Source organism: Takifugu rubripes, chromosome 5, assembly GCF_901000725.2.
Source record: "Takifugu rubripes chromosome 5, fTakRub1.2, whole genome shotgun sequence".
Taxonomy (NCBI): Eukaryota; Metazoa; Chordata; class Actinopteri; order Tetraodontiformes; family Tetraodontidae; genus Takifugu; species Takifugu rubripes.
Window position 1 is genome coordinate 3,068,078 of NC_042289.1, and position 27,086 is coordinate 3,095,163.

Below are 27,086 nucleotides of genomic sequence, written 5' to 3' on the forward strand. Positions count from 1 at the left end.
CTTAAACTATAGATCATGAATACATACATAACAAAATGTGTTTAACCCACTTTTTACTAAAGAGATTGGAATAGGACTTATAAAGAATGATTTTAAGAATAATCATAAGCAAAACAATTTTTTAGTTTCAGCCCTGGTATATATTCTGTGAGGAAAGGAAAAGGTGCTATAACTGCGTTCTTACCCCACTTTAGTCACCCCCACCCCTCAATATTCATCAACCAGCAGACTCTGGATAAAGAGACCAAACAGCTTCCCCAATTGGGTTTCGCTTAAGAGGTTTATCGGTATGTTGCTCAACATTCTGACCTTTTTTTTTAAATCTTTAATGCGCTTAAAATGTACGAAACCCTCCTAATCCCCATGGCTATCCCACACAGATGTTCACTCGGCTCTTTTATTGGACTTCATTTCACCCTCTTCCTCCAACACCCCCTTCATCATTCACCCTATGTCCCTCACTCCTTTCCTTCCTTCATTTCTGGAGTTGCTCGTAGCCCTCGGTAACCCTGCGGCCCAAGTGAGGAAAGCTAAGTTCTACCTGGACCTGGGCTATTAGCCACAGACACATATTGGACATTGGAGCGTTACATAATGGAAGGATTGACCTCAGCTCAGTGTGGCCACCTTGAGGTTCAGATAGGTCAATGCAAACATGAAAGTCATTTTCTGCATAGATTTCTGAATCATATATGTTATAAAGGTACTAGACTATACAAACATGATGATTTCTCTGAAAAATATTATTTGTATAATACATTATTTGCCATATTTGATTGAAAATCTAAGGCAAAAGAAAAATACATATTTAATCAGCTTTAGTTTTCTTTTCAGATCTGAGCTGTAGTGATGCAACAATGCAAGTCTTTCAGTCCACAAAACAGAAATATGTTCTCACTTGGCTCATAGTAAAACAATAAAAAAGGTTTAATTACCAAAAGCGAGTACCTCGTTGAGTGGAAGAGAAAGAGCTCTACATGTTACAGCATGTTTGGGGAATTATATACGCTTGTTTCATGTGCCCATGATTCATAGTATGTAGTAATCTAATATTTTCCCCTCAAAAATAGTAAAAAAAAGTTTTTTAAAAAGGCCCTGAATAGCATTCCTTTCTGACGATCATTTTGTCAAAGACCTTCAACCATCAAGGCTGTGTGGAGCTCGAGAAATCAAATCTAGACAGTCCATTCCCTTTAGATGCATTGGTCAAATTGTAGCATAATTGATTGCTGGTTCATGGTTGACAGCCACTCAGATGATGTATGTATATAGTCTTGACTCATTCAAGCTTTGGCAGGCACAGAGGAAGGAGGCGAGGTTGGGGGCAGAGGCGACTTTAGGGTGGAGAAGCAAGACTGGGATCTTTGCGAAATGAGGTGGAAATGACCAGCTGAAATGAGATCTGTAATCCAATCACCCAAAAAAAGAAAGATACCAAATAAATGTCCAAGTGTCTAAGTAACACAACTGTGTCTGGCATACAACGCAATGTGACCTATGTGACTAATTGCAAAATGCGGCTTGGCACTGGTAACACCAAAGTGTGAAGTGTGTGGGCGTGACACTATAAATACATCAGCTGGTGGCTATGGATGTATGATTGTGTCTTATGTATGTTTATCATGGTGGATATGTAGGGAAATGTCTGGAAAGCACATGTTGAGGAACAGTTGGAGATCAGCACGTAAACATCTGTGAGTGACAGGCAGCGCAGCCGTGTGTGGGAGGGAGACGGCGTCTCTAAAAAAAATGCATCGCATGTAAATATATCAGCGTATATAGCAGCTTCAGGGAGTATTTCCACGTGCATTCAAGTCTATATGTGGGAAAGTCTGATAGAGAGATAATTCTGAATCAAATGCACATCTGTGCATGCGTGTGTGTGCGTGTGTGTGTGTAGTTGTCTAGCCCAAGCCCCGTGCCAGCAAGGAGCAGGTGTGGGGAGGCATCCCTGCGTTGCCCGTTGCCCATCTGTGTGGCCGTCTGTGTGCCGCCTGCGCCCTCTCTGTGCCAATGCCAGACAGAGCTGGGAAGCCAGGTTTTTTTTTTTTTTGGAGGGGGGGGGGGGGGGTTACCTAATGGGAATCAACCATGGGAGAGAGTGGAGGGCAGGGGGTAGAAAGACTGAGGGAGAGGGGGGTAGGGGGTCAGCTGGCTGATTGCCCACATTCACCCCCAATCCCTCCTTCCTTGGTTCTTTTATCTTTTATCTGTGTCTATGTTGATGAGCTGCTATGATGCATGGGGAGGGAGGAGCAGGGAGACCCAAACAAACCTCCATACACTCCCCTGCATGTTCTCAGGGTTGTAAAAGTACTTTTTGTTCGGTATGCACAGCATGTTATAGGATACAAATATCTACATCTGGTATTGCGATTGTCATGGGACTCATCTATTTAAATTAGCTTTGCATCATTTCTTATCCTCTTCTGAATTTGCTTTTGCTGCTGAACTCATTAATAGTGGATTTTTAACTGCTTGTCTGTGATAAACATAAACCTTTATGCCTAAATATCAATTTCTGCTAAATTTATAGAAGCTGAATGCATTCTAGCAGAATAATCTTTATTCTAATTCACATTCTAATGCTTTTTATTTGCCTGTATTTTGCTTGGAAATTAGTTTAATGGTTATAATATATACTTTCTATTGGAAAAAAAGAAGAAGAATACCACTGAGGCCTACAACAGTAATCAATGTTTTTGTCCTTTCTCTTCGAGAAAGAGCAAGAGAAAGGTGTAATTTCACCATGTGGCCAGCAGATGTCACTTGATAGAAGTAGGAGGGGGCAAGATAAAGATACGTTTTACACACAGGAGCGAAAGCAGCTGAATATTTTTCTGCAGGACTGGCTAAAGCACCCCGCTAAGTGTTTTTAGTCAACTACCAACACAGAAAATACACACTGGCGTCATACGAATAATCCATATGTTGGAGGTCAGGTTTCCAGTGTCAACAGAAGACCAGCTGGCCTATGACTTGGACAATAAATATGCAGTCAAAGTCAGTTGAGATTTTGCGGACTGGAAATCTTGATTAATTTACGCTGATTATTTGACTATATTAAGTTTCATATAAACAAAGCCGAGCATCAAATGTATAGTACTGAGGTTCGCCGCTCACAGTGACAGACATAAGCCACACTGTAAGACTCCCACGCAGTGTGTGTGTGTGTGTGTGTGTGCGTGTGTGTGTGTGTGTGTGTGTGTGTGTGTGTGTGTGAAGCAATGCCAGGCTGTGCCAGGGATCTGTGAAGGGGGGACAGGAATAAAAAAGAAAAGTCAAAAAAAAGAAAGAAGGATGAGTAGAGGAGACAAGACGAAAAGAAGTGAATGAGTGAGTAAGAATGGAGGGAAGAATGGAAGAGGGGGTGATATTGAAAGAAGGGGAGATAGAAAGGGGAAATGGGGCTTGGTATAGGGTAGGGGGATTTTGAGAGCTGTGGGAATGTTTTGCTTCGCCAAGAAGGACGTGAGCAGAGAGAATAAACCACGGTGGAGAGGAAAAAAGAGAAGTTGCAGAGCAGCAGAGGAGAAAGAGTTGAGTACGGTGGGGGGTTGGTTACAACTTACAGAGGGCACTGGCTACCAGAGCAAACACCGTGGCCACCATAAGGAAATAAAGTCAAAGCATTCAAATGCTCCAGTCTCCAACGGGTAGTGATTTTGAAACGGTACTTCTAAAATATCGAAAATACTGCTGCTACTACTATTGCTATTATTTTATAGCAAAAGTATCAGTAACATTGATTTACCCACAACTAACTCACAAATCAAAATCTCAAAGTTCTTTTTTTAAACATAATCAATAGTTTATCTAAAGTTACACACCAAGATGCGCAATTCTCCAGCCCCAGTGCAGTGTTCTTTAAAGCTTGACATTAAATAACATAAACATGTACAAATGCATATTTGGACTGCTTTAGCCAGACATCACTGTTGTTTGAACACAGATTCCACTCATTACCAACTAAGATGTTATTCACACCGCAAAAAGATAAAGGAAAACAACAAAAAAAAGCCACTGCTTGCATGAGTCCCTTTAGTCTCATCCAGCTCGGGCCAGAAAACATTAACAATTTAGTTTTGGTTTGTGAACTATGCAAATAAATGCTCTCATATCAGTCTGGGACCTGGAGATGCTTTACGAGGTTGTAAAACTTCACACTAACACATTAAGCAGGCACGTAAAAAGAATGTGTGCTCTGTATAAATGCTCATTTGGACTAATGAATTAGGACAGCAATGAATAGCCACATAAAACGTGACATCCTGCCTGGGTGATGCCAGGAGAGGCTCAGTGTAAGAGAGACTTGATTTGTGAGCAACTCTGCATGTTGTTTTTTCCCCGCATGTGCATCCTCTAAGTGCACGTTCCACAAGACTCTTTTCACAGATCAGGGCTGCAGCTATTCATTATTTTACTAATTGAATGTTCTACCAGTTTTGTTGCCAATCAATCTACTGTTAAAGAACTGCGGTCTTTTATGCAGAATAGCTTTATTTTAGAGTGCTAAAAAGTACTAAGGTCAACAATTGTATTATTACAGTAGTAATGAGTGTCATTTTCAATGATGGCACCAAGTCAAGAGCCGAATTAATCAGATAATTAAGTCAGTGCTGGTCCTACTTCACCCTTAAGGTCACTGTCAGATGAAATTTAAAATGAAAGCTCAGAGGCATTAAATACTGGGAAAATTTGGGAGTTGCATGCAGTCTTTTGACAGTTGTCTCTCCCAAATAAATTAGTACCTACACAATTCTTGTTACTCTGTTGATATAAGAGAAGGAGACACAAACGGAGCGCGATTCAGACTAGCAGATGAGAAAAAACAATCAGCTAGATGAGACCAGAGATAGAAAAGTGACCTTTGACCACCAGCTGTCTGGGAGTCACCGCCCAGCACCATTTTTCAATCCATGTCCCTGTATGAACCCACTGCCAAGACCCACTGACCCTTAGCCACACACACGCGCGCACACACGCACACACACACACACACAGACAGACACACAGAGGCATGAATTCAGGCACACACAGACGTAAAAACACTGCTGCTGCAGAACTGTACCAACACGCCCTAAGTCTTGTGGTGTTTAGTGAACATATGAGCTGCTTGCTATCTGTGTCAAAGCTGGCTTTATATCTCAGGCAGACAAACAAAAGTAAACAACAGCCGTGGCCTTCCCGTGTCACACATGCTAGCTGATAATAAATGCTCCAGCCTCTAGCACCCACCAGATATTTCCTGATCAGGAGGCTTAGGCTCAGGATACCGGGACAAAACAGCCACAACAGCCCCAGGCCCCAGGTGCAGGACTGTGACAAGGAAAGCTCTCATAGAAACAGTGGACTTCTGGAGACTACAGAAGAGACTCATGTGTGAGCAAATCTAGATTTCTGACAGTTGGACTGATGGCATATTGAATCAAAATGCATGTCCATATATGTCAGACTTATAGGATTAGCCTAGTTTGGTCAGCTTATGTCTCCACTCAGACTGTCCCTAGTCAAGCTGATAATTGGGGATTTATTCTGACTATCTATCAAGCCATCTATTAACTTATTAACCCAGATAAGAGCTTTAAAACCTTCCTTCCTCCTGCTCATTGACATCAATTTGATGAGGAAAGATTAGAGCAATCCACTTGGCGTATTCAAAAACATATTCATCATTAAGCACTGAAAATGGACTTATTATCTTGTAACACATCCTCTTGCGTGCTTAATTGAACTCTGAAATCTGACCTTTTCTGAATAACTAACACCCAATGAGCTTAAGTGAGCATGAAGAGACAAATGATGGTTTTGTGTAAGCAATGACTGTCGCCAGCTGAGGGCCATTTCTGCTTTTCCCTTTCTACCTTCTCTAAATTTAATCAAGGTAAAAATGCTCTGATGACTCTCCACTTTGTTTACCTAACTGAATCCAAAGAGTAACTCACTTTCACCAATTTATTTAGTTTTAATCTTTACTGTTACTCAAGTATAAGTTGGGTCGGAGATACTTTTTACAATAAGACAACTGAAACTCTGCCTCTCGTCTAAACAGAAAAGATGTTCAAATCATGGGGCTGAGCAGAGGAGCTTGCATCTGTTTGGCAGTCGCTCAGAAATGTCTAGCGTTTCACACTACGCCTCCGGGAATGCTGGCAAGGCTTAGCCAGAAGTTTATGAAAAACAGAGGGAGAGAGAAGAAATAAAGATGGAGCAAATAGCAAGAGAGTCAGTGAAGTGAAGGAGCGCAACGAAGAATGAGGTAGATGACATGAGAGGACAGAAAGAAAGATAGTGGAGAGGAGGAGGTTGGACGGCCCAAATAAGAAAGTTTAAATGATGCGATGTTTTCCATTCTGCTTGTGTGTAAATGTGCGTGCAGGGGTCCTCCTTAGGCCCCCGAGGAGCCCAAGGGTTCTTGGTAGTTGTGTGAGTGGATTCAAGTGAGGGACAGTGTGACCGCATTTCAGGTCTCTACACACTATGGACCATTGACAGCAGAATGGAGAGTGTACTCCTGTACATCCACACAACTGTCCAGTATGTACTGTATGTACATACTGGATGATCTCAACTTTAAGACCACAGCGCACAGCTGGAGACTACTACGGTCCCATTACTCAAGGGATGGTTTTAGGAATGATAAGAGACTGTCCACATTGTGGACAGTATGTTTGAGTAACAATCATTTAGCAAATGAAACTAAACCTAGAGCTGACTAAATCAGAGCACATCTGCTCAGGGTGCCAGAAGGGTCACTCACTATCACTGGTTTATCATCTAACATGAGCGGCTTCAAACTGGTGGGACTCTTAATTGCTCCAATGAAAGAAAGTCTGGTGGATAGTTGTGGTTATTCATCTTTGAGACAGCTAATATTATATCTATAGCCGTACCCATACAAGAAAGCTAGTTTGGAGCGGTGCCACAAATGTGTGCACATTACATGAACTGTAAACACAAAATGGCTTGTGTACTCTTTTTAGATTAACATTTGACAGGCAACACTGCCTTCAGTCAGACTCAGGGCTCTCCGTTCGAAGCCTGCTCCCAAGAGACTGATCCTCGGTTTGTTCTCCATCACAGCTGACACAACGCCTCCACTGTCTGCCTCTCGTCAGCCGCACCGCCAGAATCCACCATCATTTACAGTTATGACCAGGAGTGTGTATACAAAGATGGATGCCGATAGAGATGTGGGATCAGAAATGTAAGTGGATGCATGCTACAGTTCCATTATTGCCCAGACGATTCTACAGGTGATGAGATAGATTAGAAAAATATGTCACTCAAGCCGCACCCAGCTGGAGCATTCTCTTTATTTCCAATCATATTACCGGTACCATGCTTTCGCCCTACTTGACATCTATTATTTTCACTGAAGTTCTTAGCTTTTAACTTTAAGATATTTGATCCTGAAGGCTCTAATTTCAGAGCCTGCACTCCTGCCGTACCAACCTGTAAATCTGTTTTTCAGAAAAAAGGATTTCAAAGAACAATTGGAGGTTAGTCGCCGCTCTTGGATTTGGACCCTCCGTTGTGAGTAAGGCACACTAACTCAGTCATGCAAAAGGAAGGTGGCAGTGTGTTTATTTTACAGCGGGCTGTATCTGGCCATCATTATCTTATGCTGCAGATGGAGAGCTGTAAACAGATGCTTGTGGTCCCACTCAATGGCAATAGCGTGTCTGGCTGTGGCTCCAGCACAGGCGAGAAAGAGGATCCAAAGATGCTGAGGCATGACAACGGGGACAAACATTAGCTGAGCCTAAGGCCAAGGCTGAGGCTGAATGTTGCTGCTTTAGAGGTTATATGGGAACATCTGTTATTTCTACAGCTGGCACTCATAATGGCTGTAGGATCACGGGATTGAAGCTCTGCATGGAGCGACACACTCACCCAAAAAGAAAAGGTTGTTTTGCAGTGGTTATAACACAAAGGGAGGCGATATCGCTTCAAGATGTTTCTGCCAGAAAGCTCAACAAACACCGACGATGAAGTTTTTAAAGAGCCGTGTGGCCTAAACAAACTGCTGTGGAAAGTCAAGAGAGGGATCGAGGGGTAGAGACAGATGAAATGGCGACGCTGTGACATACAGTTGAGAGAGAGCGGGAGTGGGATCTGGCGCTGTTTTTTTTTTACTTTAATCAAAAACAGAGACGTGCTGCAGTGGAAAAAGTATGACGAAAAGCAAAGTTCACATGAGCTAAAGGCGGGGGGGAGGGGCCTTTACAAACAGACAACTACTGACAAACAGCTGCGTGGAGCCCTCTGCTAGAGGAGAAGGAAGGTGGGGTTGGAGAAACCTTAGTTACTAAAATGGAAAGTACACATTTTAGTGCAGTATGGAAATATGGTCTTCATTTCATGATTCAATTCCCGCTCCCTCCTCTTTTCCCTCCCTTTGCTAACTACCCCTTTCCCCACCAAACGCTACTCTCTTTCGCAGCTGCAGCCACGGTTATAAAAGCCTGTTAAAACACAGGAAGACCAGTAAAATGAATCGAAAAATAGCAGGAGGGAGTACTTGGGCCTCGGCTCGGGAGCAGCACCAGTATGAAAATCCTAATTTGATGGAGAATAGGTAAAAATAAAGCACACACAAAAACCTTCTATGCTTCTGTGCATAACTTTGCAAACTGGGATCACAGTTGTTACCGTTACCACTGTTAAGTATTCTCCCACAACAGTAACTTGATATTAGCATTTTATGGCGGAGATAACATTTTCTGTTAAATTAATGGGTCCAACAGGGAGATCATAGTCACATTTGACATATTTAAGAGAGTAGCCAAATCTTTTTTTTTTGTTAAAGACATGACGATGTTTGTGGTGGATAAGAGACTATTAATTTGTCAAACCACCCCAGCACCTACATCCATTACCCACTTTTCATCACCAACTTGTCGTCTCTTCAATTTCCCATCCCTTCCTTATCCGTCTCTTGCGTGTGTAGTCAGAGCCGTGCAACATCCCCCAACTACTGCAAAGCCCCTTGTTGACCGCCTCAAAATGGATGAGCAACCTGGTCAGCAGAGTTCGCCGCTATCTTGTTGGGGACTCATCCCGGTCTCAGCGTCCATGTCTTCTCCTTATACAAAGCATAATCCCGGCAGCTTTACATCTTAAAACTTTCCCCCCTCTGGCTCAGGACCTGGGCCAGGGAGAAATTAAAATTTTGCCCTAAGTCTCTGAAGGAACAGGCTTTTCCATGGAAACTAACATAAACCCCACTGACATTACACATCCCACTACACCGAGCACATCCCTAAGTATCAAAGCCACCATCAGCTCGGCTTACAGCCTTTTCCATCTTCCCATGCAAAGCCTTGTCCTCAAATCGCACCCTGATGTGCTCTCTTCTTCTTTTTTATCCACAGATGTTCTTTCTGCTTGTACGCGTCCTACCTTCATCAGGTTGTACGTAGTCCTCCACAATTCACTTCCCTCCCTGCTCAAATCATGGTTTAGGCCAAGCAGTTCATTATTTCAAATTTATGGCCTGACCATTTGGCCTGCCTTTAGGAGGAATAACATCAGGCTTTGGTTGGCGCGATGATCTGCAGCCAAACCCAAACCCCCTCTTCTGACCTCTTTACCATTGAATACACAGTTTTACCTAATTAGGTTTAACATATCTATGTAATATGCATACACAAAATAGCCTCTATACAACTAGTAACTCTATGGGCCCATGCGTACAGCTTTGTTATCATGAGACTTTATCTTCCATAAATTCACGCACATAAAACATACTTGTAAGAGTACTCACTTGTGCTATAAAGCTAAAATACTGTAGATGATAACATCATGTAACACTTAAGTGTATGTAGGGGAGGAACATGAATATGTCAGTCCCTGAATGTGTCTGCTTACAGAGCTAGATCCCCACAGTCACTGAATAGAATAAAGTCCATATTTTAAATGAATCAGGCTCCATGTTAATACACAATAATGTTAGTTGTACTATATCAAGGCCTTCAAAGCTGTCCTATCCCTACATTCTCACAGCCCCTTTGGGGATTTTAGCCATTTAAATTTTTTTTTAAAGAGGCCCGATTGCCCACAGCTCAACGGCTCAGAGAAGCCTTAAAACCCTGCAGCTAAATCCCGAGGTTATGTAAGGTAAAGCCCTAAATCTCGTTGCACCTTATGTTACATATTACTGTAATTGCAAATAAATAAAGCTAAATATTAAGGAGGGGCTAGAAAGGGAAAAGGAAATAGCTGCAAGAGGATTGATGGGACAGTGAAAAGAGGAATCTGGAAAGAAAAGGAGTCTTTCTCTATTCCTGACAAACACACGCTTGAGAGCTGCAGACACACACATACATATACAGAATTTACACACATATATTTACATGTAAACATATGTGAGAATTTTTTTTATACTTTACTATGTCGTCTGCACAATGAATTCTATTTTATGTGTGTCTTTAATGTAATAATTAACAGTTTGGTGCTTTGTGCACTGGGTGTTAAGCTATGTGCCAATACACAGTTAGTCAAATAGCAAGCATGTTGCAATACCTTCTCACTGGAGGAACATTACACTCCAAACCACAGACATCAACTTCAGTGCAACACTTCATTAAAGTTTTAGATCACCCAACCTTATTAAGTTTCATCCGCTAAAAACATGAATGCCTTTAGCAGATTTCATTGCAATCTATCCTTTGGCAGTTTAGATGTTTCTGTGAAGGCACCAAATACCTTAACAAGAGTGTATATTTCTTGCTGTGAAATGATGAGGGTCATTCCCTTCTGTACAGTCTGTATATTTCAGTTCATGCAACTGGGACTGAGATGCTGCAGCGGTATTAAAGGAGTCCACATAGGAGAGGCAGAACAGCAGGAAAAAGCACAGATACTCACAGAGATACTCACAGAATACCTCTGACATTCACCACTGAAGCAGGACCCCCAACGGCATTAAAGCCACATAATGCGGCCGGTTCTTATGCCTGTTAATCATTATAATGAAATTAAGACTGCTGGCATCAGAGCCTGGATTACACCTCTCTTGGATTACAGAGTGATCAGCAGGGCTGACATAAGGACAGAGAGAGTGAAAAAAGGCTTACAGTGCTGCTCATTCAAACCAAACTAATGAACAAAAGGGTGGTAAAAACATGAGAATAAACAGTAATATATATCTTTGTGTATCAGACAAGCTGCCATTTTATGCACGAGTTTGCCTAAGGCTGGAGCAACGTACCAAACTCCCAGATGCTCAAAGTGCTCGGTCTGACACCTCTCTCTCAATGATTGCTCAAGCATGTGTTCTATGTACCTTCATGTATAATAATGAGCACGTACTAATGTAAAAAGCAATCATTTCTCCTCCTTGGAGACTAATCAAGGATTCTTGGTGTGGAGAAAGTCCCCCTTCACAGAGCTAGATTCATCTTGAGGAGGCAATAACATGCACAGCGAGGGAACTTCCAGTGTAGTCCTGGATGGTGCTAAGTATTCTTATAGCACAATTAAGACGCACACAGTCTCTGCTGTCACAAGAGGAGACATGGCTTTTAGACCCGTTTACATCACTCCCCATGAGACTAGTTCCAATAACTGCATCCCATCATTCAACTCATTAAAAATAACAAAAACGTGCAGTTATGATACCATAAATGCGCCTGTTCGGCCTCTTTTGTACGCACCTATTTTCTGAATCATCCTAAAAGTCACCTCATTTATTTCTACTTTGTTTTTCTTCACCCTTGGTACAGCTCCCAACATGTGATTTCACTTATCTTCTAGTGGAATTAGAGTGAGGAAGAACAGACTAAGGGTCATCCCGCTGTCTCTACCTCTTTTCCTCCTCTATCCTCACAAAGGCTGGCCTTGATGAAAGGATCTGCATATTTTGTTTTAGTTTCAAATTCCACCACCAGGGAAAAAAAAAGCTGCAGATGTGGGCTGCTTGCCACGCCTACACAAAAAATGCAGGACTGTATAAATAAAAAAGTATGTGCAAGGAGAGCTAATTGATGCACAACTCTTCCTGCAAAGAGGATTTTCCTCCTGTTCAGTCAGCATACTGGATCACTACTCTTTCTTCGTATTAAACAGAAGTGAAAATGGAGTAATTACAGTTGGTGGTAATCTGTGTGGTTAACGCAGATGCAAAAACATTCAACCAGGAGACAAAGGTCAATCGGGAGATAATGCAAACATGCCCGTCGTCTCTATCCAGACAACTTTCTTCTCTGCTTTTCTATTGGTCCCACAGAGGGTCTGGTGCGATCTTTAACTCCGAGTAGCGGTAATCAGAGAGTCCCGCTGTGCTCTGGGCTCTCTCTGTCATCTTGCCTCTTAAAGTGTGTTGTTTATGATCCATGGAGACACTGTGCCACATCTGCAGGGGCCATTATCTATTGAGACAGCGGTCAAAGGATCAGAACTTTTGGAATAATCAGCAGGACGAAAGGCCGTGACGTGAGATTAAGAATTCCAAGGTACTGTAATATATACGGGACAAAGAATTCCAAGCCATCAACACTTTTGCTCCTTTCCAGTTGTAATTGATTAAGAAAGATGATCGGTTAAATGTTGGATTTTAAAGGAATCAAGTCACGCAGTAAGAAAGCAGTCAGAGAGACGTAACAAGGCAGAGCCAAAGATCCCCTCAGTGGAATGGGGTGAGTTTCATAAGCTGGGTTCAATTACCCTTAGAAATGTGCAAAATCTAAATAGCACTATAAAAATCTGATAATGGAAACACCAGAATTTTGAAAAACCTCTCAAATATCACGAAAAGTTCTTTTGTACTCTTAAGAGAAGGAATTTCAGACATAGAAGTATATCGAAATAGAGAAACGGAAAGAGTTTTGTTGCATTTAGGTGACGTAGTACTTGAGGTAAGCAGTCACGTGACCAGTTATCTGGCATGGTACATATGGACACAAAAGGAGACAAATATTTAATATTGTTTAGGCAACTGCTGTTGATGTAACTACAACCATTCCAACACACAACAGGTTTTGACCGTCGTCCATCTTTCTTCCAGCTTTCACAAGAATTCCTAAGCTCATGCCCAAAACACTCTTCAGTGGCAACATGTACAAAGCACAAGTGTCAATGAAATTTTGGAAAAATCAGTTTTACTTTGCTAAAACCAAATCGTAATCAAGATACACTGACCAAAGCTTATGGAAAATACTACAAATCAAGATTAAAGGATAGCTTGAAGGCACTCATCATTATTGCTATTATTATTAAACTTTGGTGATGTTAAAGATTTTAGAGGGACTGGCACCTTTGATCATCCAAAGATTGGATTTATATTCCAAAATATACATTTCCCCAACATGTATTGGCTACCCATATTTCTATTCTTAAACCTCTTTGTTATCAGGATATAATAAATGTAATAAATAAGATTCCCCAGTAAATGGCAATGATTAGCTATATCACTTCTTAGAAACATGTTATTTTTTTAAAACCCTTATCTCAACATCTTTGGAATATAGACAGTTAGCTTGAATACTTGTGCCTAACCCATTCCATCTGAACGGTGTCTGTATGTATTTTCTATATTTTAGCCTACATACAGCAGGCACCAAAATGACACCAGTTAGCTGCATCCATCCAATGAGCTTCACTCACGACTAGCTCAGACGTTACATTTTTTTGACTGTGTGGGCGTCTGGTGCGAAACAGAGTTGTCAACAGCTCTGTTCTGCTCTTTATTGGATTTGGAGAAACGTACCCTCCAGCTACCCCTAAACCACTGCTATCTAAAGGTAGCATGACACTTGGCAAAATTGTAAAAAAAAAAAAAATAGTCCCCATCTGAAAGGCATCTTCGTTTATTGCTCTAAAGGTAAAATATGTTGTTTTTTGGGGGGGATTATAGTTATGCAAACTAAGCAGCCAAGGCTAGCTAAAAATAAATGACCATCGCACAATTTAAATTAAAATGGAGACATTTTTACTGTGTCTGAGTTATCATTTCTGACCTGCAAAATAGAAAACCTTTGTTCATTTCCACTGGACTGACTAAAATCTCAATCCTTTACAATCATGCCCATGAGCATGAAAGCATCACGCCAATCGTCACCCAACGCCTGACTTTAAAGTTGTCCCATTATCCCCTCTCACTTGCACACAGCCACCTAGCTTTGTGGTAAGTGTCAAATAATTACTTTTTGCATTTGAATTGAAGAGTAAAATAAAAGTAATAATCACAGACAATACTTTCAGAAACAAACGTAATTTTTGGGGGCTATGCATCCATCAAAAATTCATTATTACGTGATACGAACAGCAACAGTAGTTGCACATTTACATCAAATCTTCCTGCACAGAGTCCTCAAATGCTCCAGCGCTGCTCCCAGCTCCCTGTGTGTTGTTAAGAGTGCTCACAAATTGAAGGAAAACATACCACAGGAAGTACTTCACCAATAGTAACCACTGTGGGATCGTAAGGCAAAATGAGGAAAAAGACAGAAGAGCATTGACGAGTAGAGGACACGAGGGAAAGAGATCATGGAGGAGCTATTAATGCTTTCTGCAGAAACTGGCTCCCAAATGTTCCTGTAATTGGTATGATCCAAGAAACCAGAACTTTCTTTTTCTCCATCTGTCTACTACTTCTTTTTCCCCTCATTTTTCTTCTTTATTTTTCCTTTTATCTCCACCTCCTCCTATAACCTTCAGGAAACAAGGCTGGCATGGCTGGTTCTTTTCAATTTGTCATCTTCATTTACAAAGCCCAGGTCAAAGAGAAAACAGAATGCTAGTCATTATATAGAATGAAAGAAGAAAACAACATTGCCCTCCAGGCCTTGATTATTGCAATCAAACTGTTAAGTCAGCACTCCTTTAAATGAGCAGAAAAAAACCAAGATCAACACTGGTGAAAGAAAACAGGTGGTTTTTTTCACTCTGACACTTTTCAAACAGCCTCTTTCTTAAAACACCTGAGGAAGACAAACCCATACTGCAGACTTTAGAACCAGGAATATACGGCGTATCTGGGTCTGATCTGGGGAGGATTTTTACTATCTGTTGGGTATTCGACCTATGATTTCTGTCTGGTAACTCTCTGGCATTCACAAAGTCCAACTGTCTTTTCTCACCTCATCTCCCTGAGCACCTGTATGTATTAAGTAGAAAAACCACACAGCTATGATAATGTATGTTATATTTAAGTCCGATTTTTCAGAAATGTATCCATCACATTTATTCTGATTGCTAGACACTGCTTATTATGCATTTATGCATCTACCCCGAGTTAAATAAATAGGAACAAACGTGTCCACAACACATCAGATCTTAAAATTGATTTTCGTCATTAAGAATGTGCATTTGAAATCCTATGATTTTATACACAGTCCATTAGAGGGCACAGTTTGGATTACGCAGAGGAAATCGCGAATACAACCGGATCTTCTTTTTCGATAAAGGATCATCCAGTTCCCAACAAGCTAGCCTGACCTCTGACCAGATTCTGTCCCCAATCAAAAAAGCACAACCTCGTCCTTTAATCCACCTCCATAATCACGAATTCTCCCTCTTTGCAGCAGCGTGGCCCTGCTGGCCTGTACAGAGCCGGGCGGCCACCCTTGTATTACAGCAAATTAATATCTCTGCTGATTAAATCATTAAGAAGCTTTTTTTTTTAAAGCAGCTCCACTAAAACCCTGCACTCTAAAATTGCCTCTCCCTCAGCAGCAGATCAGGAGTTAGAGAAGCGATGGGAGTGTTAGTGATGGAGAGGTGGGATTAACTTGTTTGGGCTGTACGCAGGCTCAAGCGCTCAATCATTCAATCACTGGAATCCACACGCTCATTGGGACTTAGCCTCACAGATCCCACTGACATTGACAGTAGCTGCGCTGCCAAGCTGACCCGCACAGCTGCAGGGGACCTTGCGGATCTGTAGATCTGAAGCTGTAGATTTGTGGCAGATAATGATTTAAAACAAGACAAGGTTTTCCCCCCCTGCACTCTGCATCAAAACACATTTTCTTATGAGAGAAAGGGCAAAAAGTTTGGTCGCTTGTTAAGAATCAAAGTGGCTTTTAAGGTGATTTTTCATTTATTGTGCGCTATTGCAGACACTGTTCCTCGCCCTCAACCTGTAAGGTTGGTAATCTAAATGTTCTTTATTAGATTACCAAAGACCAAGAGATGTGATCTTCAGAAAAACTCTTAGTCACCACCGAAACTTAGCAAAACTGCACCATTTATTATTCTAATGGTAGTCAGGAGAAACTGGAACTTTCAGATTTGGTTGCCTAAAAAATTAACATTGTAATGAAGTAAATAAAGCAAAAATCTAACTATGCATATGGCATGGTTCGTTCAAGGGTGCGAGCTTCAATATCTTTGCATATTTGGTGCTATGAAAATGGGTTGAATGTAAATTCTGGATACTTTTGGAATAACTTTGGAACTGGAAGCCAAATCTATAGTAATGTGACCATGAAGCACAATGTCCCCAGAGTGCGACTCCCTTTATAATCATCACAGAACACACAGAACAATGAACACATTATTAGCATCAATGCCAGACATATTACGGTTTTGACACATTAACCTGGAAAACCAAACTAGTCCATGAAACCAGCAGCACAACTGTATAAAATATTGATCTAAAATATGTGACGAAATCCAAAGAATCAGATTCCTACATTGATACCACATTGAAAACCTGCTTTTTGTTGTAAAAAGCATTCATACTGGTACTGCTTGATTGGATACATTGACAATGAATTATGTTTATTCCTCGGGTTTGTAAGCTCTGCCCAAAGAAATGCATCATTCAGTTTTAAATCATTTAATTAGTTGTGTATTAGTGGATTCTTATATTAACACCACATGTTTGATCAAACAGTTGCCTAAACCTATTCTGACTTTCTGCACCTTGAAATAAGAAGGAAAGAGTAACCAGGAGGCCATAAACCTCTTGTCAATCAACTGTGGAAGTGTTTTTGCCTGGAATTGAAGAAATGTGCATAATATTTCAGCAGACCTCAACTCCCAGTCTAAAACCGTTGTAGGAGTTACTGTGCATGCATCTACCACCACCATAGTACAGAAAATATAACGCTAGCCTAAAGTGACTTGGAAATCCAAACGCTGTTGCATCTAAACCTTGAGGAAATGTTTCTGCTGCTATGAGAGAGCTGTTGATTCAGGGTTCAGGCCAACCACACAGTGTAGGACAGCCAAGTTCAACAAGTTAGCCTTTATTTATTTGGGGTTATTAAATTTTCATTTAATTATTCCTGCCTTGGCGCTAACTATTTGTCTTTCAATGTGTGTTTAATATTTTAGTTAAAAGTGTCATTATCTAAGCAAAATACCATTATTAGCCAGTAGCGAATCCCCAATGGGCCTCCTTCTGTGGCTGTGTGTTTTATAATTATGTATATTTATTTCAGAAACACAAGATGACATTTTCTGCAACTAATATCTCTTGCCAGACCCCCCATAAATAGCTACAATTTTGAATAAAATTCAAAGGTCTGTAATAAAGATTGAATAAAGGCAAACTTTATCACAAAGATATAAGACCGCAAAAGATAGGGGCTTAAAGGAGAGGCAAAAAGAAATGGCATCAAAAAGTATAAACAAAGCAATCCTAGTAGTGTCTGTTTTCCCTCTGGCTGGTGGTGGTGGGTGACTGTAGCCAGGATAAACACATGCCTTCATGGCTCATACATTTCCTGCTTCACTCCACATCCCAGCACTGGGCCACACAAGCTCTGGATGCCACAGCAAGCTGCCAGTATATGTAGGCACGTATGGTATACAACACATCATCAATGGTATTGGCCGTACTGCTAAAACAGGTTTATGGATTTTATTTAAAACCCATTTTAATGCTTGTTTTGCTCTCAACCAAATAGTTATAACCCCATTCATTGGAAGAAAAAACAATGCTTGGTAGTGCTCCATAGCTAAAATTAACACCGTTTATCTCTTTACTTCATGGCGTACCTCATATCCCATAGGCAAAACTCTTAATACGTAGTGCTCTGTCTTTCGTCATGAAACATAAGTGTGTTGCATCATGCATGATAGTTTAAGGGGGAGTGTGACTGCAAGGCTGCCTAATGTGTTGATTCCACGCAGCGCTTTTCATCTATAGAGTGTCTCTCCTCATGTACACCAAGAACCTCCTCTATCACCTTTCAGACAAAATCAGGCGGAAAGAGAGATTTAGAACACAATAGCGGCACATGGGGAGGAGCAGGGGGAGCGTGGGAGATTTGGGGGGTGGGTGGTAGATTGCGGAAAAAGAGAACCAGACAGTGGAGAAAGCTGAGGAGAAGGGCTCTTGCAATCAGTCATCCAACAAAAGACACTTCCCAAGAGAGCGCAGGCCTGCTCTTAATCGGAAGAGACATTACCGGTCAACTCCAGCTGCGTCCTCCATCATTCTCACCAGGCTAATTTATGTAGGCTTATTTTTGGTTGTAAAATTGGAAAAACAAGAGGGGAAAAAGCTACTCTTGTGATCTATTGCACCACCAAAGGCTATATAGATTGCGAGTAAAGGAGTTGCTGAAGCAAGTCATTCTCTCTCTTCTTAGCAAATGGGGTGTAAAACAGCTGAAAGTTGCTGTAGCCAAGAAGGAGGAGATTACGTGGGGCTTATATCACCAACAGCATTGCTGCAGCATCCTAAAGGCCACAGTACAGGATTCATATCTAGTAGTTCATACTATAGAGAGGTTATCATAGGAATTGCAATGTTTGGCGATTCCTTCATGAAAACAGACATCTTTAGAACATGTGCAGGCTGGTTTGTGCAGCTGGTATCATTTCTGTGACCGCTCCAGTACGATCACTGAGTTGCAGTTCCACTTTTCCTACTACTTCATGCACATTCTGACATTCAGTGGAAACAAACAATACCAGTTAAACACACTGGTTAATTAACACGTGTGAGAGTGCGGGGGTGTAAAGGACTGCATTTCTCAAATGTGCTATTTTTCTACTGTTCAAAAATGATGAAAACTGGTTTAAACAATAACTAAACAAAACATGACAAAACATCTTTATTGTACATAGTCCTAAAAACAGCCTCATTCTAAAGAAACGCAACAGTTTAACAATTATAACTCTCTTGTACCACCACTAAAAAATATTGACCTTACCACTGTGTGCTCATGTGAAACATGCGCAAGTCTGTTGAAGTCATGTGTGCACTGAAGATGAAAGCTGATTATCAGAGGGTTTATCGCATCGCCCGAAAAGGTCTGTGCATCGCATAAAATCCCATGTGACAATATGGGGCCTGAACACACAAATGCACACACATGTGCTTGTCTGTTTTTCAGTCTGCCTGTAGCCTTTTTAGCGATTTCATGGCTCAAGTGAGGTAATTCCCCCCCCCCCCCCCCCCCCCCCCCACAATGTACTCAGTAACCCTCTTGAGTTTCTCAGTGTGTGCAGACTATATGTCTGTGCATATATAAGTCTTCATATGCAGCAAATATTGTGTGTCTGTGCATACATTAAAAGTGGACAAATGTGTGTGGATTTCTCCGGGGGGAAAAGATGCATTTCAATGTAACGAGAGTCCTGTTCCAGGCTGTGGTCTGGGTTTAGAAATGTTGACATGTCCCAGCATTTTGTAATAATGCTGTCCAGTGGTCGGCCCGTCACTCCAACCCTGTTATTAAGAAAGTTCCTGAGTGTGTGCTCTTGTTATGGGGGAGGACAAAACAGTGTAAGGGTATTTCCAGTAAAGATAGTGTGACTATCTCCGCAGACCAGCCCAAAGATCATTTACAGCCACTTAATAAGGTTCCAGTGATAAAGGTGTGGGTTGGGCAAAGGAAATGTATTTGGGGAAGTCTCTAAAAAATCTTGGGACGGCATCATTGACAGCTTGATAGCTCAATGTTTACTACAGCTGACGTCTATAGGGGCTGTTTGCACCTGGCTTCATGACTGAGCCAATGAAAGGAGGTTGCAGAGTGGAGTTGAGTCATCCATATTTACAATTCATAGCAGTGTACACCATAGCTTTCCAAATGGATAACAGTTTCATGTGTGAACTGCAGTATCTAATGAATGCATTGCCAATATGATGCAGTAGGGACAGGAGGAAGAGTACTTCAGCAACCATAAGCAAAACAGGATGTTTTCTAAAGTGCTTCCAAAGCTATAGATCTTGGCATGTATAAAGCAAACAATATAAACTGCAAATGGTAGGTGTGCTCTTCCTGGATACAGCGACTTTGGCTTGGTTGGTTGTGTTAAAATTGTACTTGCGTTCATTTTGAGAGCATAACAATGTGCTGCAATGGCTAAAATAAACTGTCAGCTACATGGTACTGATATAACACATAAAAATTCTGTTAGAGAACATATCTGACCCTCCAATAATAAGCTGCAGAATGTGAGCTGGTGTGGTTGCCAGCTTGCTCCAATAAAGATGTAGGAATGAACGAGCAATCTCATTATGGGAAGATTAGTTCGAATCTGTTCGCTGTCCTAGTGCCGCTGCAGCCACAGCTGCTGAGCTACGATGGTTGTAAGGCAAATGCCTGGATTTTGTGAGGAGCAATATGCAAAACGCACAATCTAAGCTGTTATGAGATGCTAATCACTGTTGTCATCAGTGTGGAGGGAGAAAGTTAGTGGTGTAAATTCTGTCTATGTCCTATCCAAGGATTCAAGGCCACAAACATGTCTCAAAAGAGCCAAGAGAGATGAGTGAGGGGTCCAGGGACAGAACCCACCCAGCTATGATGTTATTATAGGGAGGGGGCAAAAGCAACAAGTGAGTCAGAAACAGAACTACAGAACTCGGGGAACACGTGAGGAGGTTTATTGTAACAGAGGATTCATTGTTTGTGGTTCTGTGGGGAGGGAACAAAGCGAGTGAAGGAGGGAATGGTAGCAGAATGATGGGAGGAGACGAGGAGGAGGAGGGAGACAGTGTGAGCGCTGCTTTGGCAGAGACCTCAACTCCAGGCAGCCTTGTTCAGTCTATCTGCAGAACGTGGGCCTCCATGCTAAATAAACAACTCCTTATTCTGACTGCGGCTGAAGAGATCAGGGATCATGCAGTTATGGCAAGAGATCAAACACTGTGCAACACAGAGGTCAAATGTCCACGTGCTAGTTGCTCACAGACTGCACATAAAACAAGGTATAGTGTGAGTACCAGTTAACAAGCAGCAAGGGATAATTGCAGAGAGGTACAAGGAGTAAACCACAGTTGCTACATTTGTCCTATTCTGCCGCAACAAAGGCCCAGTAGGTCCAGTCTGCATGGAACATAATATACACTTACTATGCATTCAATTCCTTGAGAGAAACATACAAAGAAGCAGATAAAGATCTACTCTCTTGGGCTCATGCACTTAGTCCTTCTCTCTTTGCCTGTGACAGATTTCAAGTCAATACAGCAAACAACCAATTATTTCTGGCAGTCTTGGCCCCAGTCTCCCTTCCAAAAGACATTCAGCAGAGGGAGAGGGGGTGGATTAAATCACCCCAACAGATGTGATTTAAATCAATATTACATCGTATGTATGTGCCTTTTTTGGGACTAAACCAAAGAGGACCCAGTGCTGACTGCTGCCCTTTGCTTGACGGAATAATTGCCTTTAATACATCAGCGTTTTTTTGTATTTTAATTTCCTTTTACCCCCTGCTTGTCCCCCTTCAGCTCCTGATGTTAAAATAATATCAGGGAAGAAGGGGGACATTAAAAAAGCTCAACTGAGCTGTCAAATGTAGAATCTTAACACAAACCATCTGGTGGAACTATGGGGGTAAACAGGCACAAATAGACTGAGGCCAGAAGAAAAGGAGGCAACTAACGGAAGAAAGAGGGGGGAAAACGGGGTGAGATAAGTTGGGTATTACAGATGAGGAGGAGGTGGAGTAATAGGAGACAGATCTCTTTGGAAGGTGGAGGATGAAGAGTAGGAGGTGGAGAGATGGATGATTGATAGGGGAAGGGGGTGGAGAGGGTGGCAAAACTGTAGTCTGGGAACAAATTAAGGTGTTGCAGTGGAGACCTGACAGAAGGCGAGGAGGAGTGGGAGCCTCCAACACACCATGCTGTATATCTACTCTGGCAGAAAATGGGACAATCAGAGGATTTTGTTCCAAGTCGCCATAAAACCTTTGTAAATTGAAAAAGTTAGTTTACAAAATGGCTCCAATTGCATCGGAGCTCTAACTAAAATCAATAAACTCCAACTGCTGAAAGTGCCTCAATTTCACCAAGTGTGCTGTGTCCTCTCTACAGTTACACATACTTGGGTAGTTAAAATGTGTTCAAATCTTTAAATGTAGATTCAGGGGGACAAAGGGAACATAACTGCATGTCTCATACAAACAAAAAGGATTTTTAGTATGTCATGGCAAAAAATAACACATTTTTCCAATAATGCCACATAAAAAAGCTGTGTTTTGTGCCTGTCATCAGCAATCCCCGCTGAAGCACTTTAATGGTGCCAGTATTTGATTATCATGGTGTTTTCTTGTTTCATACCAAGATAATTTGGGTACATATGAATGTCATGGACAAGAAACCTTGTGTGACATAACACCAACATATAAAATCGGAATGACTGCATTCCTGTATACAGTATGTACTGTATGAAAAACTGTATTAATATCATGGTATCTTACCTTTTGTTGAGACGGCAGCAGAGCAGCAGCAGAAGCATGGAAGAACAAGAAAGGAAAACATTTTAATCATTTCTGTTTCAACGCTGAAATCAATGAGCATGTTGTGCCAAAAATGACATGGCTGACTAAACTTAATGGGTCTTTTCAGCTGTTGATATGTTTTTTGTGTGTTGAACATCCTTAGATGTCCTTATTGTTCGACCTGAAGTAGCTTATTATGGATGTAGCAATACAGTAATCCCACACAAATGATGAACATTAAGGGCTGCACAACCAAAACACCACACTACCACTTTATATCACGGGGACACCCTGGCAATGCAAAAAAGAAGAACATTTAGGGGGAAAAAAAGACAATGTATTTTCAAAATAACTTGATTTCTGACAGAATGCAAACAAAGACAAACCAGCGGGGCAGAAAAGACAGAGGGTGATGGATGGACTTGAATGCTTACAGGAGTAAAGGACAAGGGTTGATGCAAGACAGTTTTTTCTCTTTAGAGCCCACAAATCACGAGACAAAATAAGAGGGAATGCTGCCTTCTAATAGATGTACAGCTGTTTCGCATGCATACCAACATGAAATATGCATCAAAATATGAGGGTGGCAATATTTTCAGCATTCACAACACACACATCTGCTTTGTAAAAGGAGAAAATAAGCCCTAGGCCAAAACAACCAACATGTGCAAAGAGATATTCTAAATGAGGTGTGGATTAAAAGGCAATTATTTCAGATATGACTGTCGAGACGCAAATGTTGTAATGCCACCTTTCTGATGCACATAGCTCAGTTGTCACCTAAAGACCAGTCCTATAAAACACGAATCACTTGCAGATCTGCAGTATACAGAGGCGTCAAAACTAAAAAAAAAATCCCAAATTCTTCCTCCACATCAAGTCCAAGAATAATTTTTGTGTCAAGTTGCTAAAAACGGTGTGTGTATATATGCAACAAAACCAGATATTCAGTAATTACTTACCATTTATAAAACATAATAAGTACGGTGAGTGATTAGGTTCATATATGGATGAGACATGATTCATTTTGCTGTCCACCTTCTCTTCTGCACAGGTAGACCTAATGCCTTGGCGTAGCCCAGAACAATTCTCCCTTCTGATGTGACTTCTTCCCGTCCCACTGTTAGGGGTGGCATGGCCTCATTCAGGTGACACAGGAGCAAATGTGACTTGACAGAAGATTAGTGACCCCACTTCCTAATATAATTGATCCTAGGTGATAAAGCAGACCCCTGAGACTCAGCAGGATGTGGGCTTGATGGAACGAGAGGAGCTTGGAGTTGTTGACAGGAGTGAGGTCCTGGAGGGGGTCTGCTGAGGCCACCACTAATTCAAGCATTTAGTAATTTGCTAATTAATTTTAAGAGTTTGACATGCTGCTTTCTGGCCCCTTACTGGAAACATGTGTTATAGCTTGGAGGGAGGGGGGAAAGAATGGTCCTGGTGGTGGGTAATACAGCAAATGCTGCTAAGTGAGAACACAGATGCTTATCTTTAACAGAGGGTTGGGGAAAAGAGAGTTGTGGTAGAAAAGAATGCTTCAAAGGAACAGTCAAGCACCATCACCAGCCCCTCTCCTTCTGTGGCAGGTGAATCGGATGAAAGTACAATTTCACACCCCAGTGAGCGAAAGACAGATTCCTTTGTGTTGGCAGAGAAGAGAACAAAACATCCTGCTGAGGAGGTGACATGTGCCATCACACAGGCCATTGCTACATAATTAATTAAATTGCAATTTGTTCAATTACAGGGCCACAATAAATACTGCAATTTGTGAAGTCTGCAAAGTGTGTAACTATAAATGTTATAGCTGGTTGTGTGGAGATTGATTACGCTCACATGTTTGCAGCATGTACGAACACAGTATAAGGTGTTCATATAAAACCAGGGTGTTTAAATAGTTTTAATCTCTGAATATGTTTAAAAAGGATCAAGATGCTTTGTACATATGCACACGTTAACAAATTGAAAATCCCAATTGTCTATTCATTCAATGTGTGTGTGGGGGTGTGGTATGTGTGTGTCAATGCAGTCAATACAAAATAAACCCTAACCCTAATAAAATCTTAGAGAGCAACTGCAGGATAACAAGAGTTTACCCTAATGTGCCAGGGGGATCTGGAAGTGATCTGTGACTCAGGCATAAAAAGAAGGGTGTGGGGGGGGGGTAGGTATGTGTGTGGGTGTTTAAGGGGTAAGAAGGGGTTTGGGGAGGTCCAGGGAGGCCCAGTTGTTATAACCTCTGACCTTTCGGCACGCTCCAGGGCCTCCCAGAAGCCACTTCAAATGCACCCTGTATGGAAGCCCCACGTGCCACAACGGGAGGGGGGAGGCTGAGTGTGTGTGTTTGTGTGTGTGGGGGGTCATTTCTGTTGTCATCCTGTCGCAGAGGTGCATTTATGAAAGCGCCTAGTCTTAATCCATGTGAACATTTTGTAAAAGATACTTGCAGTTTCTCAAAGTAACAGACTGGGTTTGTTTGTACTTTTCATAAACACCATTTCTGGGATTGAAGGGAAAGTGAAAAAATATAATCAAATATTCTTTAATAATTTTTCACTCAACTTATTAAAAGGGGATGCTAAACATTCAAAAGCTCAATGTCCTTTTGCTACTGTATATTATTGGATACTCTTCATAAATTGGTTTTTTTCCATCTTCACAGATGACTGAAATGAGGTAGGCGGATACTTGATCCAGACTGAAATTAAATAGAATCAAGCAGTTCCCTACATACCCGCCATGATATTTATACTGTATATGCATTGTTGTAATATAGAGAAGTATACTGCACTTGATATACACTACCTGTTAATTCCGCTTAATCACAGATGAAGATCTTTATGAAATAAATCAATGACTGTATGAAACGAACAAAAAGACTGGGAAATTGAGAGACGTTAACAATTGTACCTGCTCATTAAATACGACACATTTGATATATTTGGAAAATTTCAACTCAGTCGAGACAAACTCTCTTTCTCCAAGTTCGTAGTCATGTTTGTTTTACTTTACCCGCCCCACACCCCGTCCTCCTCCTCAATATCCAAATTTTATATCGCTCTCTGCACTTGGATTTCCTCACTGACCAAAAACCTCTGACTCATAGTTCTGCAGAGCCCCAAGCTCTGTCCTCTCAGTTTGCCTGAATGTGTGTGGTCTTAATAGTCGGACCCCTTGTGGTTTCGCTCTGACCCAAGGAGTATGTGGTGCGGTGGGGGAGTGAGCGAAGCAGCCACACAGTTCTTTGAGGGTGATGTGCCAGCATTAGGAAACAAGATCTTCACGTTCAGCAACAACAGAGACCCAGAGTGCCACTGTCATGCTAAAGCGGCCTTGCCCCAGTTCTTTCCATAACCTTCCATGGCTATTTCTGACCTGTTTAAAGATGGCCTGACAGTTCCTCACGGGTCGCAGAATTGTGTGCACAACCGTATGCAGCGACACGCCGTGAGTGTGCGAGATATAGATTTGCAGCACATAAGGGAATTCCCTTCCATCTTTAGCCACCTACAACCATAGCAACACTTCCAAGAGAGTGAGGGTGGATTGCTCATTTGTTTTGGCTGTGTCTGCAGGCAGCAGCTACCTTGGCCAGACTGATTCTTCCGGGGTCTCCTCTGGCCCACAGAGCAAAAACAAAGCAGCAACAGCTACAGAGAAATTCGAAGAGGAAAAAAAAGAAACAACTGCTGGTGTTTACAAAAACAGTTCTTTGATATTATTTTTATGAATGAGAAGCAGGATGCAGTGGGAACTTTCAAAAGGCCCGGTCGTGACAATTTCAGTTTGAAGATGTTATGAAGAAACAAAAATACATTCATTTGTATGAATCTGTAAATTTCTAATGTGATTAAATCTGTTAAACCTGACATATTTCACTCTTAATCGGGGAGATATTTCATCTGCACCCATGTAGCCTTTCAGATGAGTTTGCTCAATCAAGCTAAAGCAGAATTTCCTCATAATCTGATCATCATCCAAATGTACAGAAGCTTGTCTGACTCAATACTCAGAGTTATAGGGATAAAGCTAAAGCGATGGCATTTTGGGTGTAAATACTACCAATAGCAAATGTAGAATCTACTGTACCACTAAATAGTTCATGTTTTTAATTTGCTATTAATCGGCCTGAGGATCACATCTATCTGGATCCAAACAGATGCATGGAGCACAAGAGGAGACAAGAAGATCGTGGTCAAGGTGGGGGGGCAGAGGTTTAGAAACTTAGTCCTTCATTTCCTGTGAAAGAACGCTGGAGAAATCAACACTGCACTGCGAACGTTATACAAACAACTGCCGACTATATTGATGATCACAACTGGCAACATTCCCCAACTGGCTCGATTTGGACTTCACATGTAACAGCTTGAGCTGTGTGAGTCTCTGTGTGCTCACTATCGCAAGTGTTCTGAGTGTCATATCGGTCATCTGCTCGAAGCATTCTG

At 41.5% G+C, this 27,086-nt stretch overlaps 1 protein-coding gene and 2 long non-coding RNA genes across 17 annotated transcripts in view; 2 read left to right on the forward strand and 1 right to left on the reverse strand.

The window, feature by feature from the left end:
- The window catches only part of nfixb (nuclear factor I/Xb), a 114,539-nt gene that overhangs the window by 27,421 nt on the left and 60,032 nt on the right, over positions 1–27,086 (reverse strand). The gene's annotated exons all lie outside the window — the stretch shown is intronic.
- LOC115250002 (uncharacterized) lies at positions 4,972–8,005 on the forward strand. Its single transcript, XR_003888581.1, has 4 exons — positions 4,972–5,382; positions 7,084–7,207; positions 7,475–7,536; positions 7,634–8,005. It is a non-coding gene; the product is annotated as an uncharacterized lncRNA (long non-coding RNA).
- LOC115250003 (uncharacterized) lies at positions 12,316–26,341 on the forward strand. The gene is made up of 3 exons (XR_003888582.1): positions 12,316–12,458; positions 12,566–12,641; positions 26,217–26,341. It is a non-coding gene; the product is annotated as an uncharacterized lncRNA (long non-coding RNA).